Source organism: Lissotriton vulgaris, chromosome 7 (genome assembly GCF_964263255.1).
Source record: "Lissotriton vulgaris chromosome 7, aLisVul1.2, whole genome shotgun sequence".
Classification (NCBI taxonomy): domain Eukaryota; kingdom Metazoa; phylum Chordata; class Amphibia; order Caudata; family Salamandridae; genus Lissotriton; species Lissotriton vulgaris.
In genome coordinates this window covers 655,157,206-655,175,927 of record NC_141695.1, presented here as the reverse complement: position 1 = coordinate 655,175,927, position 18,722 = coordinate 655,157,206, and positions in this window count along the sequence as shown.

Below are 18,722 nucleotides of genomic sequence, written 5' to 3'. Positions count from 1 at the left end.
GTGATGTCACTGACCATGTCATGAGTGATGTAATATGTGACGTCATCAGCAGTGCATTGCAGGCGCGCAAGTTATAGTGAGTCCAACTAACTATAACGTGGGAATTTCAATGGTTTTATATCAGTAAAATTTCCAGCTAACTATAACTGGTGTGAAACCTATGGTTTTTTCAGTGAATTTAATAGGTTTTTTAAATGCTAATTCCTAACTATAACTGGTGTGAAACCTATGGTTTTTTCAGTGAATTTCATAGGTTTTTTAAATGCTAATTCCTAACTATAACTGGTGTGAAACCTATGGTTTTTTCAGTGAATTTCATAGTTTTTTAAATGCTAATTCCTTTGTATATCGAGTTTCTAACCTTTTTTTTTTTTACAATTTGCTGTTTTTTTTTAAGTATTTATTTTTTTTTATATTTTTTTTCTTTTGCGCTCTGGGTGCGCGCTCCGGAAAGCTTTCAGCTAAGCTCTCCTGTAAGCTTCTCCGAGAGCTCATCTGAAAGCGCACCCAGAGCGCAACTGTCGTTCGTGAAAAAAAAATATGAATGAAAAGTTAATAATAATGCAAAACATTTCGTACCATACAAATAAAATTTGTTTTTTTTAATATGGAAAATGATTATGCATTTCTATAAAAGATTGATGACGTCACTTCGGCGCGCAACGTAAGTGCCCTCGGAAGCGCATACGTGCGCGGCGCATAAACGCACGGAAAAGCGCCTACGATCGCGCCACGTTTGCGACCCGGAAGCGCCTACGATCGCGCTGCGTAAACGCACCCGGAAGTGCTCCGGAGCGCGCAGCGTAAACGCATCGGGTCATGTGACCCTAAAATAACACTTTTCATTGGTTGCTAACAGTTTTTTTTACAATGAATGAAATCCCCACCCATTTCCTTCACTTCTTCTTTCACTTTTGTGACTGAAAGACCTGCCTTTTTTGCTGCTCCATATTCCTGGATTCATCATGGCTGCCAGACTATCCAGCAGTGAAGATGATTTCATTGATGAAGAGCCTCCTACCCCAAAGGTGAAGGAACATTTCATCTGGAAATTTTTTAAGTTTCCAGAAGGCCAGAAGAAGGTGAATGCACCAAAAGTAGAGTGCAGGATCTGCAAACAGGTCCTGTCACGGGGTAACCCCCAAAAAAAATACTCTTTTGGCAACTTCACCATGATTCGCCATGTGGAGAGGAGGCACCCCCAGAATTTTGCCCGGGAAAGTGTCAGGGCTCTGGCACAGGAGGTTCCCAGAGATGGGGCCTCTACATCAACAGGAGGAGCAACTTCTTCTGGGAGAGAGCAATCGCAGGAGCAGGTGGCAAACATACAACCTGCATTTAACCATGGGGTCGTCAAATGCAGATACTGCAATCAACTCCTCACCTATGGGGAGCAAAGTGTCCTGCTCATGGTTCGGGCATTGGAGAACCATCACTGCCCTTCCCACCCCTAATTTTTTTCTTTTCTTTTTGCTCCTGTTGAGCAGTTTCTATTCCCTGTTTTTGTTCCTCTTCAGTTAAAAGAAGAAAACCAAAAGTTCTTTTCAGAACTACCTCCAATTCTCATCAAAGAGCTATAATCTTAAAAAATGAAGAGTAAGTGAAATATAGTGCATTGATAATTGAAAGGAGAATGAGTAAGAAAGAACAGAAAGGTATGAGAGGTGAAAGGAAGTGAAGTAGGAGGACTGAAAGAAGGTGAGTGTTAGAAAAGAAAGTTATGACACAGTGAATAAACTGGAGGCCTCATTTCTGAAAAGTGACGCATCGCTACGTGAAAATAGCGATGCGTCACTTTTCTGGACGCACTCCTTATGACATTCCAGATATGTCATATTTAATATATGACTAATCAATTCGCAAGGAGTTACAGATATGTCAGTATTTCTGACATATCTGTAAACACAAAAGTAACGCATTGCAGGAGTGCGTCACAAAAGTGACGCAACTCCAATAATGTGTCCTTTCACATGGAAAAAGCACCATGTGAAAGGTTTGCTGTGAAGCAGGCGCAAGATTTTGGCGCAACTGCATCCTAAAAGTGACGCACTGCGTCATTATTACCAAGCTTTTTGCAAGGAACACCCCCTCTGCATGCATTATACCTGACACTATTTTTTAAAAAGTGACGCATCTAGGTACATGGGTCACTTTTTAAAACTCTGCGCCATATTGTATCTGCATCAGGTATAATGTATGCAGAGGGGGCAATCCCTCGCAAAAAGCTTGGTAATAACAACGTACTGAAATCTATGAGATTTCCCTGCGTCACTTTTAGGATGCTATTGCGTCAAAATTTTGCGCCGGCCTCGCATCACTTTTATGTTTACACATATGTCAGAAATACTGACGTATCTGTAACTCCTTGCAACATGATTCGTCATACATTAAATATGACACATCTGGAATGTCATAAGGACTGTGGACAGAAAAGTGACGCATCACACCAGCAGTGTAATAAAATGTGCCTCGTTGCACTATATTTAAAGGATGCAACAGCATCCTAAAAGTGACGCAGTGAAATCTCAAACATTTCACTGCGTCGCTATTACAAAGCTTTTAGTGGGAGAACACCCCCTCTGCATGCATTATACCTCACGCAGATATAATGTGGCGCTTGATTTTAAAAAGTGACCCATCTACCTAGATACCTCACTTTTTAAATATAACGCAACGCAACACATTTTTTTACACTACTGGTGCAATGCGTCACTTTTCTGTGCGCACTCCTTATGACATTCCAAGTAACGCATTGCTGGAGTGCGTCACAAAAGTGACGCAACTCCAGTAATGTGTCCTTTCAAATGGGGAAAGCAGCATATGAAAGGTCTTGCCTCAGTCTAACACCTGCTGTAAAGCAGGCACAAGATTTTGACGCAACAGCATCCTAAAACTGACGCAGTGAAATCTCAAAGATTTCACTGCGTCGCTATTACAAAGCTTTTTGCGGGAGAACACCCCCTCTGCATGCATTATACCTGACGCTATTTTTAAAAAGTGACGCATCTAGGTACATGGGTCACTTTTTAAAACTCTGCGCCATATTGTATCTGCAACATGATTCGTCATACATTAAATATGACACATCTGGAATGTCATAAGGAGTGCGCACAGAAAAGTGACGCATAACACCAGCAGTGTAATAAAATGTACCTCGTTGCACTATATTTAAAAAGTGACGCATCTAGATAGATGCGTCACTTTTTAAATATTGCATAACAATGCGCATTTTTTTACACCGCTGGTGCGTCACAAAAATTGACGCACAGGAAGCGCAAAACTAACAGCGCAAGGCCTTCATAAATATGGTCCTGGATTTTCCCTGTGCTTCGCCGGTGCGCGTACCATGCGCTTCCCCCGCGCAAAACGAAAAAAAAATTTTAATGCCCTGCAGGACCCTATTTTAGTCCCTACATCAAACCTAGGGGGTCAGAGGGGGTCTACTCTTCCCCCTTATGGTCATTTGCCCCTTTTTTTTTCAAACCCCTTGTGTCTCGATTTTACCGAGACACAAGATGGCGGCCGCTCCGCACTGTTTAGAATGTTTACAGACAACTGAGATCCAATCAGCTTCCTGCGCGCAAGTCGCGTGTCGCGCCTGGAGCGCACTCCGGTGCGCGCACGGGAGAGCGCCTATAGATATATATATTTTTTTGAACCTAAATTACTCAAAATCCACTGGAGCACATATCTTGAGACATAGCAAAGGCACATCGGGCTACCAGTCCCTACAATTTTGCCAAGTTTGGTGGAAATCCATTCAGCCGTTCGGGCTAAAAGTGAAATCTACCGCCCTATGGAAATTAACATGGGGAAAACGCGTTTTGGGACCCCCCTTTTATCTCGGCCCCCGCTTGACGAATCCCCCCCAAACTTTCAGGGAAGGACCGGACCGCCATGAGACCATTTTCCTGAAAATTTCAGGCAGATTCGTCAACCGGCGCCAAAGTTATTCAAAATAGAATGTTGAGATTTAACATTGAAAATTATCCTAACTATAACTACCTACTGGCGACCGCCAGTAGGTAATATATATATATATATATATATATATATATATATATATATATATACATATATACATATATATATATATATTACCTACTGGCGGTCGCCAGTAGGTATATATAGTTAGGATTTTTTTCTCTATGGGACTTTTGAAAATTTTATGTCTAATAACTTTGGCGTTTGTGGACGGAATCGGCTGAAATTTTCAGGAAAATGGCACATTTTGTTTCTGAGCAGCCCCTGATAATTTGGGGGGGTTTCGTCAAGGGGGGGCCGAGAAAAAAGGGGTGTCAGAAAACGCGTTTTTAACATTGAGTTTTCCATAGGGCGTTTGGCCTCACTTTTAGCTCGAACGGCTGAATGGATTTGCACGAAACTTGGCAAAATTGTAGGGACTGTTAGCCTGATGTGCCTTTGCTGGGTCTCAATATATGTGCTCCAGTGGATTTTGAGAAATTAACGTTTTAAAAAACAGATATATTTGTGACAGCGTCCCGGATAGCGCTTCGGTTCGCGAACTTTTCGCGTAACGGAACTTTGCGTAGCGAAGCTGATTGGCTCTCCGGTGTCTGTCAACATTCTAAACAGTCCGGAGCGGCCACCATCTTGTCTCTCGGTAGGAGAGACGAGTAAATATACTGTTAAAAATAATTGTTATAAATTAATTCGTATTGATAAACATTGTCTGCGCCATCTTGCTTTTTTTCCAATGCCACACTTTTGTCGTGCACGGCAGCCATTTTAGATGCCTTGACCAGACCCACTCTCTGCACGCGCCGATCCTCAGCATGGCTCCCCACCCTCGCAAGCATCTCCCCCACGCACTGGTCACCCCCGCTCTCTGTCTTATGCATGGGCCATAAACCTCCCCCCATCTGCGCTGCTCTTCCCTGAGAATCACACCCTGTGCCCGCCCGACACCTCCCTTTCACCCTATTCACTACCGCACCCTCTGACACTCCTCTTCCTCTGTGTCTGATTGTCCAGGCCGGTCCCAGGCTATCACCTAGCCCTGCGGATGTAGTTTATGGCCTCAACTGTAAAGAATCACCCCTCTTCAAAGGAGTTACAGTAGATCAAGGCCCCCACCCGATGAGATCCGTCACACCACACGCGTTCCTACTATCTGATAACGATCCTGTATTGTGATTGGGGAGGGGATTCTCACTGTGAGAGTGTGTGGGACCGAGCCTGAAGTGGAAGATTCCAGGGATGCCTTTTTGTACATCAAAGTCTTCACAATTATGTGTCACATAAAAAATATTTAGCACTCCAACAAAGTAGTAGGATTATAACACTTTAATAACTTATAAATATATACAACGCACCAAAAACAGTAAAGACGTTAAAAAATTATTTTTTTAAACAGAAGTAACAATAGTCAGTAGCGGTCTGTTGTGCGAATAGTCCGAAGGCAGCACAACGTGCTGAGTTCTGGACGGCACCCAGGTGATGTCCTTTACTTGCCGCACTGGTTTTGGTATCCTACAATGCTGCTCCGCAAAACGGCGTGGGGCGCCCGGGGGGGGGGGGAGGCGGCGTGAACGGGCCTCCCCAGGTGGAGGCTTGTCTGCTGTAGTGGGGCGCCCCTTTAGCGTTTCACTTGCCATTCAGCGGTTTTCCGCCCGCTTTTGCTGCACTGTGCCTCGTCAGTAGCGGTCTGTTGTGCGAATAGTCCGAAGGCAGCACAACGAGCTGAGATCTGGACGGCACCCAGGTGATGTTCTTTACTTGCCGTACTGGTTTTGGCATCCTACAATGCTGCTCCGAAAAACGGCGTGGGGCGCCCCGGGGGGGGGGGGGGGAACCTCCCCAGGTGGAGGCTTGTCTGCTGTAGTGGGGCGCCCCTTTAGCGTTTCACTTGCCATTCAGCGTTTTTCCGCCCGCTTTTGCTGCACTGTGCCTCATCCGCCATTCAGCTGTTTACCGCTCGCTCTTGCGACTACAGCGTCTCGCTCACCATCTAGTTGAATTGCGCCCACTCTTGCGGTGCAGCGATAGGCGGCTGCCACAGGACTCTTAAAATGGCGGCCGGCTCTTCGGATTTGGGCCTGGTCCACTAAAATGGCCCTGGGACACCTTGGAACTCGGACGCTTGTCTGCTAGGGCTTGGGCCCCATTCTCGAAAGCGTCCCCTCAGCCTTGAAGATTCTACAAAAGTCTTGGGAGCCCCCGGCTCCCGCAGGCTTCCAGTGGGGAGCGGCTGCCATGATTGCTTGCGGAATGGCCACGACGGAGCTACGAGATGGTGGTGCTCTCATGCTGACGCCAGCTTCAGTCTGAAACATCCAGAAACACTGTAGACTATCAATTCGATGAGTTCCGGTGGAGCCCCCACGTGACCCGGTAGGGAAGAACTTGCCCTCCCCTTTTTTGAGTGATGGTTCTTGTTGCCTGTCCCCTCTGTTGTCATCTAAGGGAACCTTTTTGGATTGCCGAGTGAGAAAAAAAAAGGTGGGGCTTTCATCGTTTGGGAAAAAAAAATGTTTTAATCCAATGAAAAGTGTTATTTTTAGGTCATATGATCAAGCATTTCATCATTAGGAAACCAAAAGTAAAATGAACCAATGAAAAGTTTTATAAACAAGTCACATGACCTGTTATGCGGCTTTGGGCTTTAAAAAGCCTACAAAATCCGTTGGCCTGTGAGGCGGCGTCAGTAGCGGACCGATGTGCGAATAGGCCGAAGGCAGCACAACGCGCCGAGATCCGGATGGCACCGAGGTGGTGTCCAGCAAGTTGCCGCACTGGTGTGGCCATCCTACAATGCTGCGCCAAAAGACGGCGTGTCCAGCTGAGTTGCGGTTAGTCTTGCTGCTACAGTACGCCGAACGCAGCACAACGCGCCGAGATCCGGATGGCACCGAGGTGGTGTCCAGCAAGTTTCACTGGTGTGGCCATCCTACAATGCTGTGCCGAAAGACGGCGTGGGGTGCCCGGGGGGGAGGGGAGAGGCGGCATAAACGGACTTCTTCCGCCTCCCCAGATGAAGGCACCTCATCTGCAGTGGGGCGCCTCTTAGCGTATCACTTGCCTTCCTGCAGAGTTCTGCCCGCTCTTGCGGCACAGTGCCTCACCCTCCATCCAGCTGAGTTTCGCCCGCTCTTGCGGTACAGCGTCTCGCCCGCCATCCAGCTGAGTTTCTCCCGCTCTTGCGGTACAGTGACTCGAACGCGCCGAGATCCAGATGGCACCGAGGTGGTGTCCAGCAAGTTTCACTGGTGTGGCCATCCTACAATGCTGCGCCGAAAGACGGCGTGGGGTGCCCCGGGGGGGGTGGGGGGGGGAGGCAGCGCAAACGGGCCTCTCCCTCCTCCCCAGGTGGAGGCGCCTCATCTGCAGTGGGGCGCCTCTTAGCGTTTCACTCGCCTTTCAGCTGAGCTCCGCCCGCTTTTGTGGTACAGTGACTCACCCGCTATCTAGCTGAATTGCGGCTACTCTTGTGGTGCAGCGATAGCCGGCTGCAACAGGACTCTCAAAATGGTGGCCAGCTCTTTGGATTTGGGCCTGGACCACTAAAATGGCTCTAGGACACCTTGGAACTCGGACGCTTGCCTGCTAGGGCATGGGCCCCATTCACGAAAGCGTCCCCTCTTTTGACTGATTGTTCTTGTTGACTATTTCTTCTGTTGTCATTTAACGGAACCTTTTTGGACTGCCGAAAAGGGTTCTGGTCCGACCGCTGGTTGGTGGAGACATTTTGACTATATCCTGGACCTGTCCGGCCTCGCCCAAAATGGCGCCGGTATAAATGGGACTCGTAACTCCTTGTTGTGTACTGGTTGCCCAACCTTGATATCACGAGATAAGTATGCAGTTTTGAAGCACATGGCGGGCGGGGACGAGATTGATTGTTCTGATGTGTTATTAATTACTGTACTATTGAAAGTTCAAATTTACGTCACCTATGGTACTTGCCCACAAATGTATATCTAGATAATTTTATTGTAACTGGCCCTGTCGTACTTTAATTATAAAATGTACGTCCACCGATTCCGCAAATGTTAGACACCTTAGTTCTTGCAACCTAATGGGTCGCCCTTTACGTTCTTCTACAGTGTAAATGTTCCCTCATCATATACGATTCCAGTTTGCTCCGTGGCCGGCCCACGTGGTTATAGGCCCGTATTTGTATACTGACATTTTCACAATAAAGGTTGTTGCAGCAGGCTGCCATGTAAATAGTTATTTAATAAAACGTTTTACCCTGTTACTTTGCTGGTGTGTTGTATATATTTACAATATTTGCATAGGGTTTGTCGTTATTTTGGGCGGGGTGAGCGGCGGAGCCGAGCTGTCTTGCAGCCATCATGGTGTCGAGCTCAGTTCATCTCACTAGTTTCGTATTTCTCATGAGGGGTTGTTCCTAATGTTTCTATTTTAGCGAGGTCAAAAAGAGATCCCATTAGTGGCCTACTGATTTTGCTCGATTCCTTTTGTTTTTTTAAACGGTTTTTCACTATCTGCAAAGACTAAACAGAGTATTGCGACTCTGTGCTTGTTTGTAAATAGAGAATGAACCAAAGAGAACCAATTCTAAAACAGTAAATGCTTGGCTAACAATCAATCAAATGGAGAGGGAAGCAGGCACGACGGGATACAACGGGGGCAAAGGCTTGCGTTACCTACCCTTCACTATCTGCAAAGAGAGAATACCACTAAAAGAAAAGAGGAGGGGGGGAAGGGGGGGCAGCGTTCAAAGCACATTAGCGTGCATAAATACGAAAATGTTAATACCTACCACGTACTTGACATTTTACAGCTTTTGATATTTGCTATTAAAAAACCATTGAAATTCACTGAAAAAACCATAGGTTATAGACCATATATAGTTAGGAATTAGCATTTACAAAACCTTGAAAATTCACTGAAAAAACCATACGTTATAGATCATATATAGTTAGGGATTAGCATTTACAAAACCTTAATTTACTCGCACAAAACCATTGAAATTCGCATATATAGTTATTTGCACTAACTATATATCGCGCACCCGCAATCCACTACTGATGATGTCACATATTACATCATTCATGACATGGTCAGTGACATCACTGATGACATCACTGATGACATCTCAAATGACATCACTGATGACATCACTGATGACAACACCCAGTGACTGTATGTTTCTGTAAAGTTAAAATATGTCTTACATATTGAAGAATGAGTGGATGTATAAGTGTCTGGATGAAGGATTTAGTAGGTGCATGACTGACTGTATGAGTGAGTGATTTAATATGTCTCACTGAGTGCATGGGTTAGTGACTAAACTGTCTTAATTTGTGCATCATTATGTCTGTTGTTCTGTAAACTGCTGCATGTGTTGATCAGTAGCTATATGAGTAACTATATGGGTTATTGATTGGTTGCCCAAGTATTTGTATGGGAGACTGAGTGTGTGTGGGGGTGGCTGGGAGGTGTGTGACTCTGTGCATAGATGTGTGATCAGTTGATTCACTAGATGTATGAGTTCAAGAGTGCATGTGGAAACAGCTGCATGGGCGGTTGACTGTGTGCATGAGTGTATTGGTGAGTAAATGGATATCTCAGTGCTATATGTCAAAGTAAGTACATATGTAAAACACAGTACATGTGAGAGTTGACATATATAAATAACTGTGCATAAGAGCCAGTGAATGTGTGAGCGGCTGTATGGATCATTGTGAACTTGTATCAGGGATTGTATAAGGGAGTAAATATGTGTTAGTATATGTTTGAATAAGTAAGATGTGTATAACTGTATAGTTGAGGAAATGGAGGTGTGATTGATTCTTTGCATGACTGACTAGGTGTGTGAGTAACTCCATGGATGAGTGACAGTCTGTGAGTGTCTGTTTACACTGAGTGTATCTAAGGTTATATCAGAGTCTAAAGAGGTTCATCGTATAATCACATGAATGATGAATCAGTGATGTGATCAGTAATATCAAATGAGATGTCATCAGTGATGTCATTTAAGATGTCATCATTGATGTCATCAGTGATGTCATTTGAGATGTCATCAGTGATATCATTTGAGATGTCATCAGTGATGTCATCAGTGATGTCACTGACCATGTCATGAATGATGTAATATGTGACATCATCAGCAGTGGATTGCGGGTGCACAATATATAGTTAGCGCAACTAACTATATATGCGAATTTCAATGGTTTTATGCGAGTAAAATAAGGTTTTGTAAATGCTAATCCCTAACTATATATGGTCTATAACCTATGGTTTTTTCAGTGAATTTTCAAGGTTTTGTAAATGCTAATTCCTAACTATATATGGTCTATAACCTATGGTTTTTTCAGTGAATTTCAATGGTTTTTTAATAGCAAATATCTATAGCTGTAACATATGTTCTTATTCTAATTCATAAATATATTTTATATATATTTGTATTATATTTTTTAAATTCAATTTATATTATAGTTTAAATTATTTTTTCTTGTTTTGCTGCCGATCCGCCAAACGGTAAACGTATACCGCGTTAGAATGGCACATCGCGATGCGTCCCGTAAACGCAACATATCGCGTTACTACGTAATGTCCCTTAAGACGTTCTGCATTAGCGCACCCGGAAGCGTTCTGGAACGCGAACCAAGGCGCGAAATGTAAAGGCTCGGAATCGATCCGGGGCGCGGCGCACAGCGCGTAACGTAAGCATAACAGGTCATGTGACTTGTTTATAAAACTTTTTATTGGTTCATTTTACTTTTAGTTTCCTAATGATGGAACGCTTGAGCATATGACGTAAAATAAACACTTTTCATTGGTTTAGAACATTTTCTTTTCTCAAATGATGAAAGTCCCACCTTTTTTCCTCACTCCGACTTTCATTTTTATGAGAGAAAGACCTGTTTTTGTTTGCTAAGACATGGCATTTGTATTAGCTGCAGCTGGTGGATCTCCACCACCTCCACCACCACCAAAGAAGACAGGATCGACTAGCCAGGTCATCTTCGACCAGGAAGAAGAAGAGGAAGACGAGGAACAGGAGCAAGGGACAAGTGGCTTTCTAAAAGAAATGCCAAGAACGTCCATATCAAAGTGAATTTTATCTGGCAATTTTTTTCTCATCCTTCTCATGAAAAGAAAGTTAATGCCAGATACGTTACCTGCCTCATCTGCAAAAAAAAGCTCTCGAGAGGGACCGAAAAAAAATATAGCTATGGTAATCATACCATGCATCGGCACATGGAGAGGTGGCACCCTCTTAATTATTCTAAAGCACAACTTCGAGATCTGATGGATAACCCCCGACCGGCTAAAATATCCACCATTGACTTAGCAATAAGTGAGTCAGCGGCAAGAGAAACGGTCCCAAATCTCCAAAAGAACTTTGGGCAGATGAGATTTACATGTCTAGCATGTGGAAAATTAATTTCATGCGGAAAGATGAGTATTACTTTAATAAATACATCATTTAAAAATCATCAATGTCCAAACCGTCCAAGAAAGTAATTTTTTTTTTGTTGCTCCTGTTGAGCCCTTTGAAGTGAATCATTTTTGTTTCCCCTTCCTCCAAAAAAACACAAAAAAAATATAAAACATCAAAAAGAATAAAAAAAAGTTCTTTTCAGAACTACCTTCCCTTTTTAAAAAAATTGCTAGAATGTTTAGCACTCTAGCATCCTCTATTTCTTTTGATTCGCTTCCCGGTTAGCGTTCCGGTACGCGAACCGGGAGTGAACTAAAAAAATATTTTTTAAAAAAAGACAAAGAAATAAACAGAGAGTAATGTGAAAAGAAAGACAAATAGAGGGAGTAATACACAGTTACTGTTGAAAGAGGGACTGATATAAGAAGTGAAAAGAGTAATATAAGTAAGTAAAAGAAAAAGAAATGAAGGAAGTAGCAAAGACAGGAAACTAAGGGTTAAAGAAAAGAAGCAGTGGAACTAATAAAAGTTAAATCTGATAGACATGTAACGTAAAGAGTACTAAACACTTACCTTTTAATTGTCATTACCATACTAAATTATCTTTTTTATACTTTTAATCTGTGTAAGAAAGAACAAAAAAATTTAAATTAATAGAAGGTGGTAAAAAAAGTGAGAGCATGAGACAAAATGAATGTTAAATGTTAAATGTGGTATACTTGTAAAGCGCACAGCTGCCCCAGCAAAGAGGCGTCCCAGCACTGTATACCGCTGGGGAACCCATCCTGGCTTTCCCTGAGAGATGATCCCTCCTGGGCATCCCCAAGGTGAAGCCAGGCATCCCCGGCGCTGATGGAGCCGTTAGTAGAGATTAAGCAAGCTATTGCCCAGAGTTGCTGAGTGGGACCCATGGTTGGAGTAGGCACCGAGGCGAGAATTATCGAGACTGCTGACCATGGCCCAAGACCCTGCCACGTCAGGAATCGAACCCTGGTCCCGGGTTGACCTCTGCTTCCGGGTCTGCCACCTCTAACCAGTGAGCCACACCAATCCATATATATATTAGAAATCACAATTCAAAGTAGAAAATTAATTAAACATATGTAATGGTTTATTTTTGCTGTTATCAGAAAATATCAAATTTCACTGAAAACAGTGAGTTGAAGGTATTCATCATATAACAGCGGGGAAAAAAAACACAATCAAAATGATTGTGTTTAAAAAACCCAAATAATATAACTAAGCAGAAATAAGAACTCCTCCAAAGTAACTTACTTTCTATGACGTCAAAGGATATCCTATGAACAGCTTATACTCTGTAGTGCTGTTACTATTTTCTGCCCGCCACTTTCTGAAAGATAAACTCAATTGTTTTAAGAAAACTGAGACATACAAAGCAATTTGAAACAGCAGACTAAGTTACAGCAACACCTAGAATCATTATAGTCCAATTACCTACCCTAAATTCTGACTTCAAAAAACAAGTCAAAAGGCAACATTGCTTCATAGTCAACTAGTAATGTTTGCTGAAAGACTAGCCATTTTATAAATTTTAAATAAGCTGTGTAATATCCAGATGTTGTCAAAGGACCAGTATATTATATAATAGCTGCAGTTGCAAATGTTCTTCCTGAAATCGATGATTATGTAGCCAAAACATTTTTAATTAGACTGGATAATTTATTTTCTTCCAGTTTATGTAGTTGAAATTGTAAAATGACATTTCATCCATAAGTTTCCATAAATAATGTGGACAGCATTGCAGACTTACATTTCCTCTACTCCTTATTTTGATCTGTTACTTGACTTTGCTTATAAAAACAAACAGTTTTTGCTCTGTACTACAATTATCCACAAGGCCATATAGAGTAGGAGCCATTAGAACATCTTGAAATTCCTCTGAACAAATCCCAAGCTTTTTTTCTTAAAATTTTGGTTGTAAGAACACCAGGCAAGAATTTTGAAGGTGACTCTTCGTTTCTTTTCAAATTGTATGTGTTTTTGGGTGATTTCCTCGTCACATTATGTCGCATTGAAGACATCAAACTGTTTACTCTTCCTTTAGAAATCACAAGTCGTGGAAAGTTGAAACGACATTTGGTGTAGAACTTGTCCTTGTTTCTGAATTTACGACGACAGTACTTTCCACAACGATGGCTTTGGAAACGTAGAACTTGTTCTCTTAGGCTTTTCTTCTCCTTTGCGTTTGGAACAGCACACGTAGAATACTGTTCTATGAAACTCATCACTAAGTCATCCGGATCTGTTCCAAATGTAGGTGCATCCTTGATCCATAGCAGCATATGTATATGAGGAGCACCTCTTGCTTGGTACTCCTTTCTCCAAAAAAAATCCAACACCTCTCCAAGAGGTGGATTCTCCTTATTCATGATGAAAGACATCATAGCTTCAAATCTATGATTGAAGTACCTGCATACATTCACTGGATCTAAAGAGCACAGTTCTCCGGGTGTCTTGAATTCAATATTTTCAATGTTTCCATTTGCCTCTCGTGTGAATTCAAGTAAGTCTTCCCAGCTATACTCGGCACAACTGAGAGTGAGGAACCATGTCGGAGTTCCTAAGTTCCTCAGCATACATTTTAAATCACCATGACGACGGTACCAGGACTCATTAGTACCACGCTGACACGCCATAAGATAAATTAGGTGAGAATCCAAAATACTGTCTTGGACATTGACCATATCCATAAAGTCCCTTGCCGAGATGTTTCGCATCTGTATACCACTTTTCAAGATGTGGTTCACTGCATATGACAGTCCAGACAGATCGCTTTCAAACAGGAGATGAAACAAATAGGGAATGCATTGTCGAAACCTAGCATCTTCTGTATACAATCGTAAAGTCCGGTATTCTGAAGCAGGAACTTGAACAGGTCGCTCATCATATCGTCCTCCTCGACCTGTGGGAAATAACTGTGGGAAACATCGAGCTTCCAAACTTTCCTCCCAAACACTAATGGGACTCCCTTTGGCTTGTTTCATTTGAAACAACTCAATAGCATTCCCCATGACTTCCTTGGAATGCAAAGGATGAACACTATAATGTTCATATATTTCTTCCTTTTTAGAGGCTTCTACTTTCTCAATTTGTCCTCTTCATCACTTACTTCCTCTTCTGCAACACATACATTCTTGTAGTACTTATTGTTTTTTATCAAATACAATGTTGCCTTTTTGACTTTCCTAACATCCACTAAATCTTGCCAGATTTTCTTACTCTTTGTCGGAACACCATTGACTATGGAAAAGGGCGACCATTCGGTCCCCCCGAACGTATGGCAGAGTACCACGATCCCCCCGGGAAGCCATCTTGGGCGGGAGGCGAGTCTCGGCTGGTATGCCCGAAGCGGCGTAGCCGGGGCGCGCCTTTTCCCGCCCTAGAGTGGGTTGGCCTAGACACGAACGCGGCTGGCCACGCCCTTGGGCAGGCAGGGGCGGGTTTACGCCCGCCCTGAAGACGGATAAAAGGAGAAGTAAGAACAGAAGGCATCCTCTTGTTCCTGTGCTCTGAAGCTGCACCTCCTCGCTGCACGTGAGCTCGAGACGGAACGAAGAGCCAATTTTGACCCACCCACCAGCCCCTGAAGACAGCGATTGGTTTTGAATAAAGTTTGATGTTAAATCTGATTTTTTCGTTTGCAGGTTGTCATATTATCGTGATGACTTTGAGTATGCAATAAAGAATGGTCGATTGGTGTTATGTTTCGCAAATAAAGTAATTCTGCTTTAGTGTCCCTGAGTAAGCATGCATTTAATAAAGTTGTTGTGCTACTGTCTTTTAGAATTAGTCATTTGTAATTTAGTTAGCATTGTCGTATTTATTTTGGTCGGGCGGTAAGGTCATGATCGGTGAGCACTAATTGGAAGATCCCTATGAGTGGGCGTCACCCATTACGGATGGGAGCGCGCGGGGGAGGTGGCCATTGGCCCCTCAACGGGGAGGCGGTCCCTTCTAAGGATGGGTCGCCGAAAGGAAAGGAAAGGCGGTCAAGACCCCTTCCTGGGTAGGAGGGGTTACAGCCCCCTCCTGGGGAATTTCCCGGGGCCAGGACGTCTGCGACAGCAGATGTGGTAAGTTGTGTGGGGTTTGGGGGGGGGTCTACGCTACCTTCTAGATACCTCACACGAGTCCTCGTACGACCTTTAAGTGGCGTCGAGTTTTATTGGGGCCCCCGTCAAGTCAAGGGAAATTGGTAAGTTGCACTTGAGGTACGCCTCTGTGCCGCCCCTCACAAGTAAGGGGGATATCTCTGGGTTAGGGATCTTGACACCGGTTACGACCTTGCCGTTGGCCCTTAAACGTTAGGATGTACAATTTCAAAATTTCAAGTAAATGTTTTGTAGGATGTTAGTTCGGCTAGGAGGACCTTTGTATTAGAGAATATGTTAAGGTTAGCCAAACATCGCAATGTGGTTATGAAATTGTACATAATATGAAACTGTTAATTTTGTTTTGATTTTGTTTCATATTTTAATAAATACGGCCGGGAGGGTCACTCCCTCCCGTCTTCCAAAAACTTCAGAATTGTTTCCGGTTTCCCATCCTTGGGGATTTGTGTTGAGAGGGGGTGGCGGGTATCTCAGCCATATGATAACCAGAGGTTCCTCTTCCACTTTCTCTACTCCTATTGTATTAATGTTTTTCTTCAAATCCAAAGGCAAATAAACAACCCTTCCCTTTAATCCTCTCTGTAAATCTGATGGAGGCAACTTCCCTGTCTTTGGCTCCATTCGTACAATAGCCTGGAAGGGATGGACACTTTGAATCAAAATAGATTCATAAGTATTTAAATCCTTCAATTCAGAAGGAATGTCATCTAATTCCAGATTATTATGAACCGCTCTAGCAGGCATCTGGTTTTGGTTTAATTTGTTAAAACAATAAGTACACATACGTTGGTCCGCTCCCAAATCAAAACAATTTTCTACCATCAAGTATGTGGCAAAATCCTTCCATTCACTATTGTTTTCCATATCACTTTTTGCATATATATCCACTAACTTAGTCTGATTCTTATAATAAGTCCGTCGACAACACACACAAGTGAAATTAGGCCTCTCACTTGATTTCACCATAAACGTGGAAATTTCCTTATGAAACTTATCTGTACTGAAAATCTGTACACTGTCTTCCACATTACCTTCTTCTAGTGGTTCAATATCAACATTGTTCTCTTTACCAGCAAAGTAACAGAACTCAATTTCTTGACAAATATTCTTCACATCTACTTCAGAACCATGCAAAAGAGCACTGCTTAATTGTTTAAGCATAATTGCTGGACTCTTAGCATAATACAACATTCTCACTAATTTCCTCACTTTATTATGATGCACTGCTAGCATCCTGAAATGATGAAATACACTCTGGCATACTCTCCTGGAAAGACAAGCCAGTGAATGACCACGCAAACCTGTCACTTGTCTCACTCTGCAAGGATCTAATTATTGCAACATCTTTATTTTTTGCTTTACACTTTTCTTATGAAATGTCCATATAAAATCACAAAGCAAATTGATGGAATCCTGTCGCACACTGCAAATAGAACTACACTTCCAGATGTACACTGGTCCCTTAGGACGTCTCCCTAAAACCTCATCACTTAACGCCTCTTCTGCATCTGCAGACACAAGTATTTCTTTTTCAACCGGTTGACCGTCTTTCACCTCATAAGCTCGACCACTGGTGTCAACTGCATGCACCAAATCATTGTCCTGAAAATAACTCTCCTCATTAAAAAATGCCTCACTATTTGAACTGTGCATCCATTCTCCTGAGAAAACATCACAAAAATTAGTTCGATTTACTTCTCTCTTCCATCTACTATTAGATTTGAAAACATAGATTACCTTGTTTAGTTTCCTAATTCTATTAATTACCAAAATAAATAACTTTCGCTTAATTTCGAAAGCCTGATCAATAATTTTCTCTACATTTTTCTTTTTCTTATAAAATGCCACTTTCTGTTGGCCTTTCTTGAATTGTTTTAGCAAATTGACAATTACCCTGTTGGGAAACATTCGCCTACGAATGTCCCTGAATACATTTTCCCTTCTACTGCCATGCACAGAGTTATCTCCAGCTGTAGCAGAAACTTTTTTGACGGGCCTTTCCTTTCCATTTAAATTGGCTCTCTTTTTCGGCACTAAAACTTGTTCTGTAGTTATACTTTTGTTTCTACAAATGTTTCTAAGAAATGATTTTGTTCGCTTACCCGAAGTTTTCTTCGTACGTTGAGATGATTTAAATGTAGAGGACTGCTGCAAAAATGTAGTAATCTGCTGTCTTTGACGTTTCGTAGACTTTCGGATTCTATCTTTAGATGGCATTGTCTAATTTCTCAATAATCTGCAGTTGAATCTGTGGTAAAATATAATAAAAAATGCTATTAACCACTAATACCAAACAGTAAATCAACAGTAAGAATTTGATTCAGCAACGCTATAAAGATGATTCATTACATTTTTTTTAATTTTACTGTGATAGTGATAGTATTACAGGGCTTTCATGCAAATGACTACCCACCCTGCAAAAAAAAGCCCACATGAAACTACACACATTAAACTGTGTACTTACCTGCAATAATCCATATGCCAGTGTTTACGTCCCTCCACCCTGCCCCTCACCCTCCCCGCATGCCTGCCCCACCGTAACTCCCTCCACGACCCGCGGCTGCTGTTTTGCAACATGGTGCTTCTTGTAAATCTCTCCTGCATTACAAAAGTGACGCACCAACAGCACAAAAGAGGCGCACAACCATCATAAATCTGTCTCTAAGGGCCCAATGTAGGTACCAAATACCGGTCGGAAACGGCTGATTTCGACCGTTTCCGACCGATATTTGGCCTACTGAGATGTAGGGCACCTTTTTTTGTCCGATTCGGTATTTTACCGATTCAGTAAAATTACCGAATCGCAAAAATACCGAATCGGTAATTTTACCGATTTTTTAAATTTGGGATGTAGGTGGGACTACTTTCAGTCCCACAGGCCCTTCAGATTCGGTATTTTAACACCCAATCCAATTGGGTGTTAAAATACCGAATCCAGGTGTGCATGCACATGTGTGCATGCACACCTATGCCATGTGACAGACAGACATGCCCTTAGGGCATGTCTGTGTGCCACATGGCTCACATGCCTTTTTTTGGGGTGCTGGAGGGTGTCAAATTGACACCCCCTGCACCCTTGCACAAATCGGTAATTACCGAATCGGTAATTACCGATTCGGTAATGCCTATTGATTCCTATGGGCTTCAAGGCCCATAGGAAGCAATGGGGGATACCGAATCGGTATTTACAGAATCGGTAAATCTGAAATACC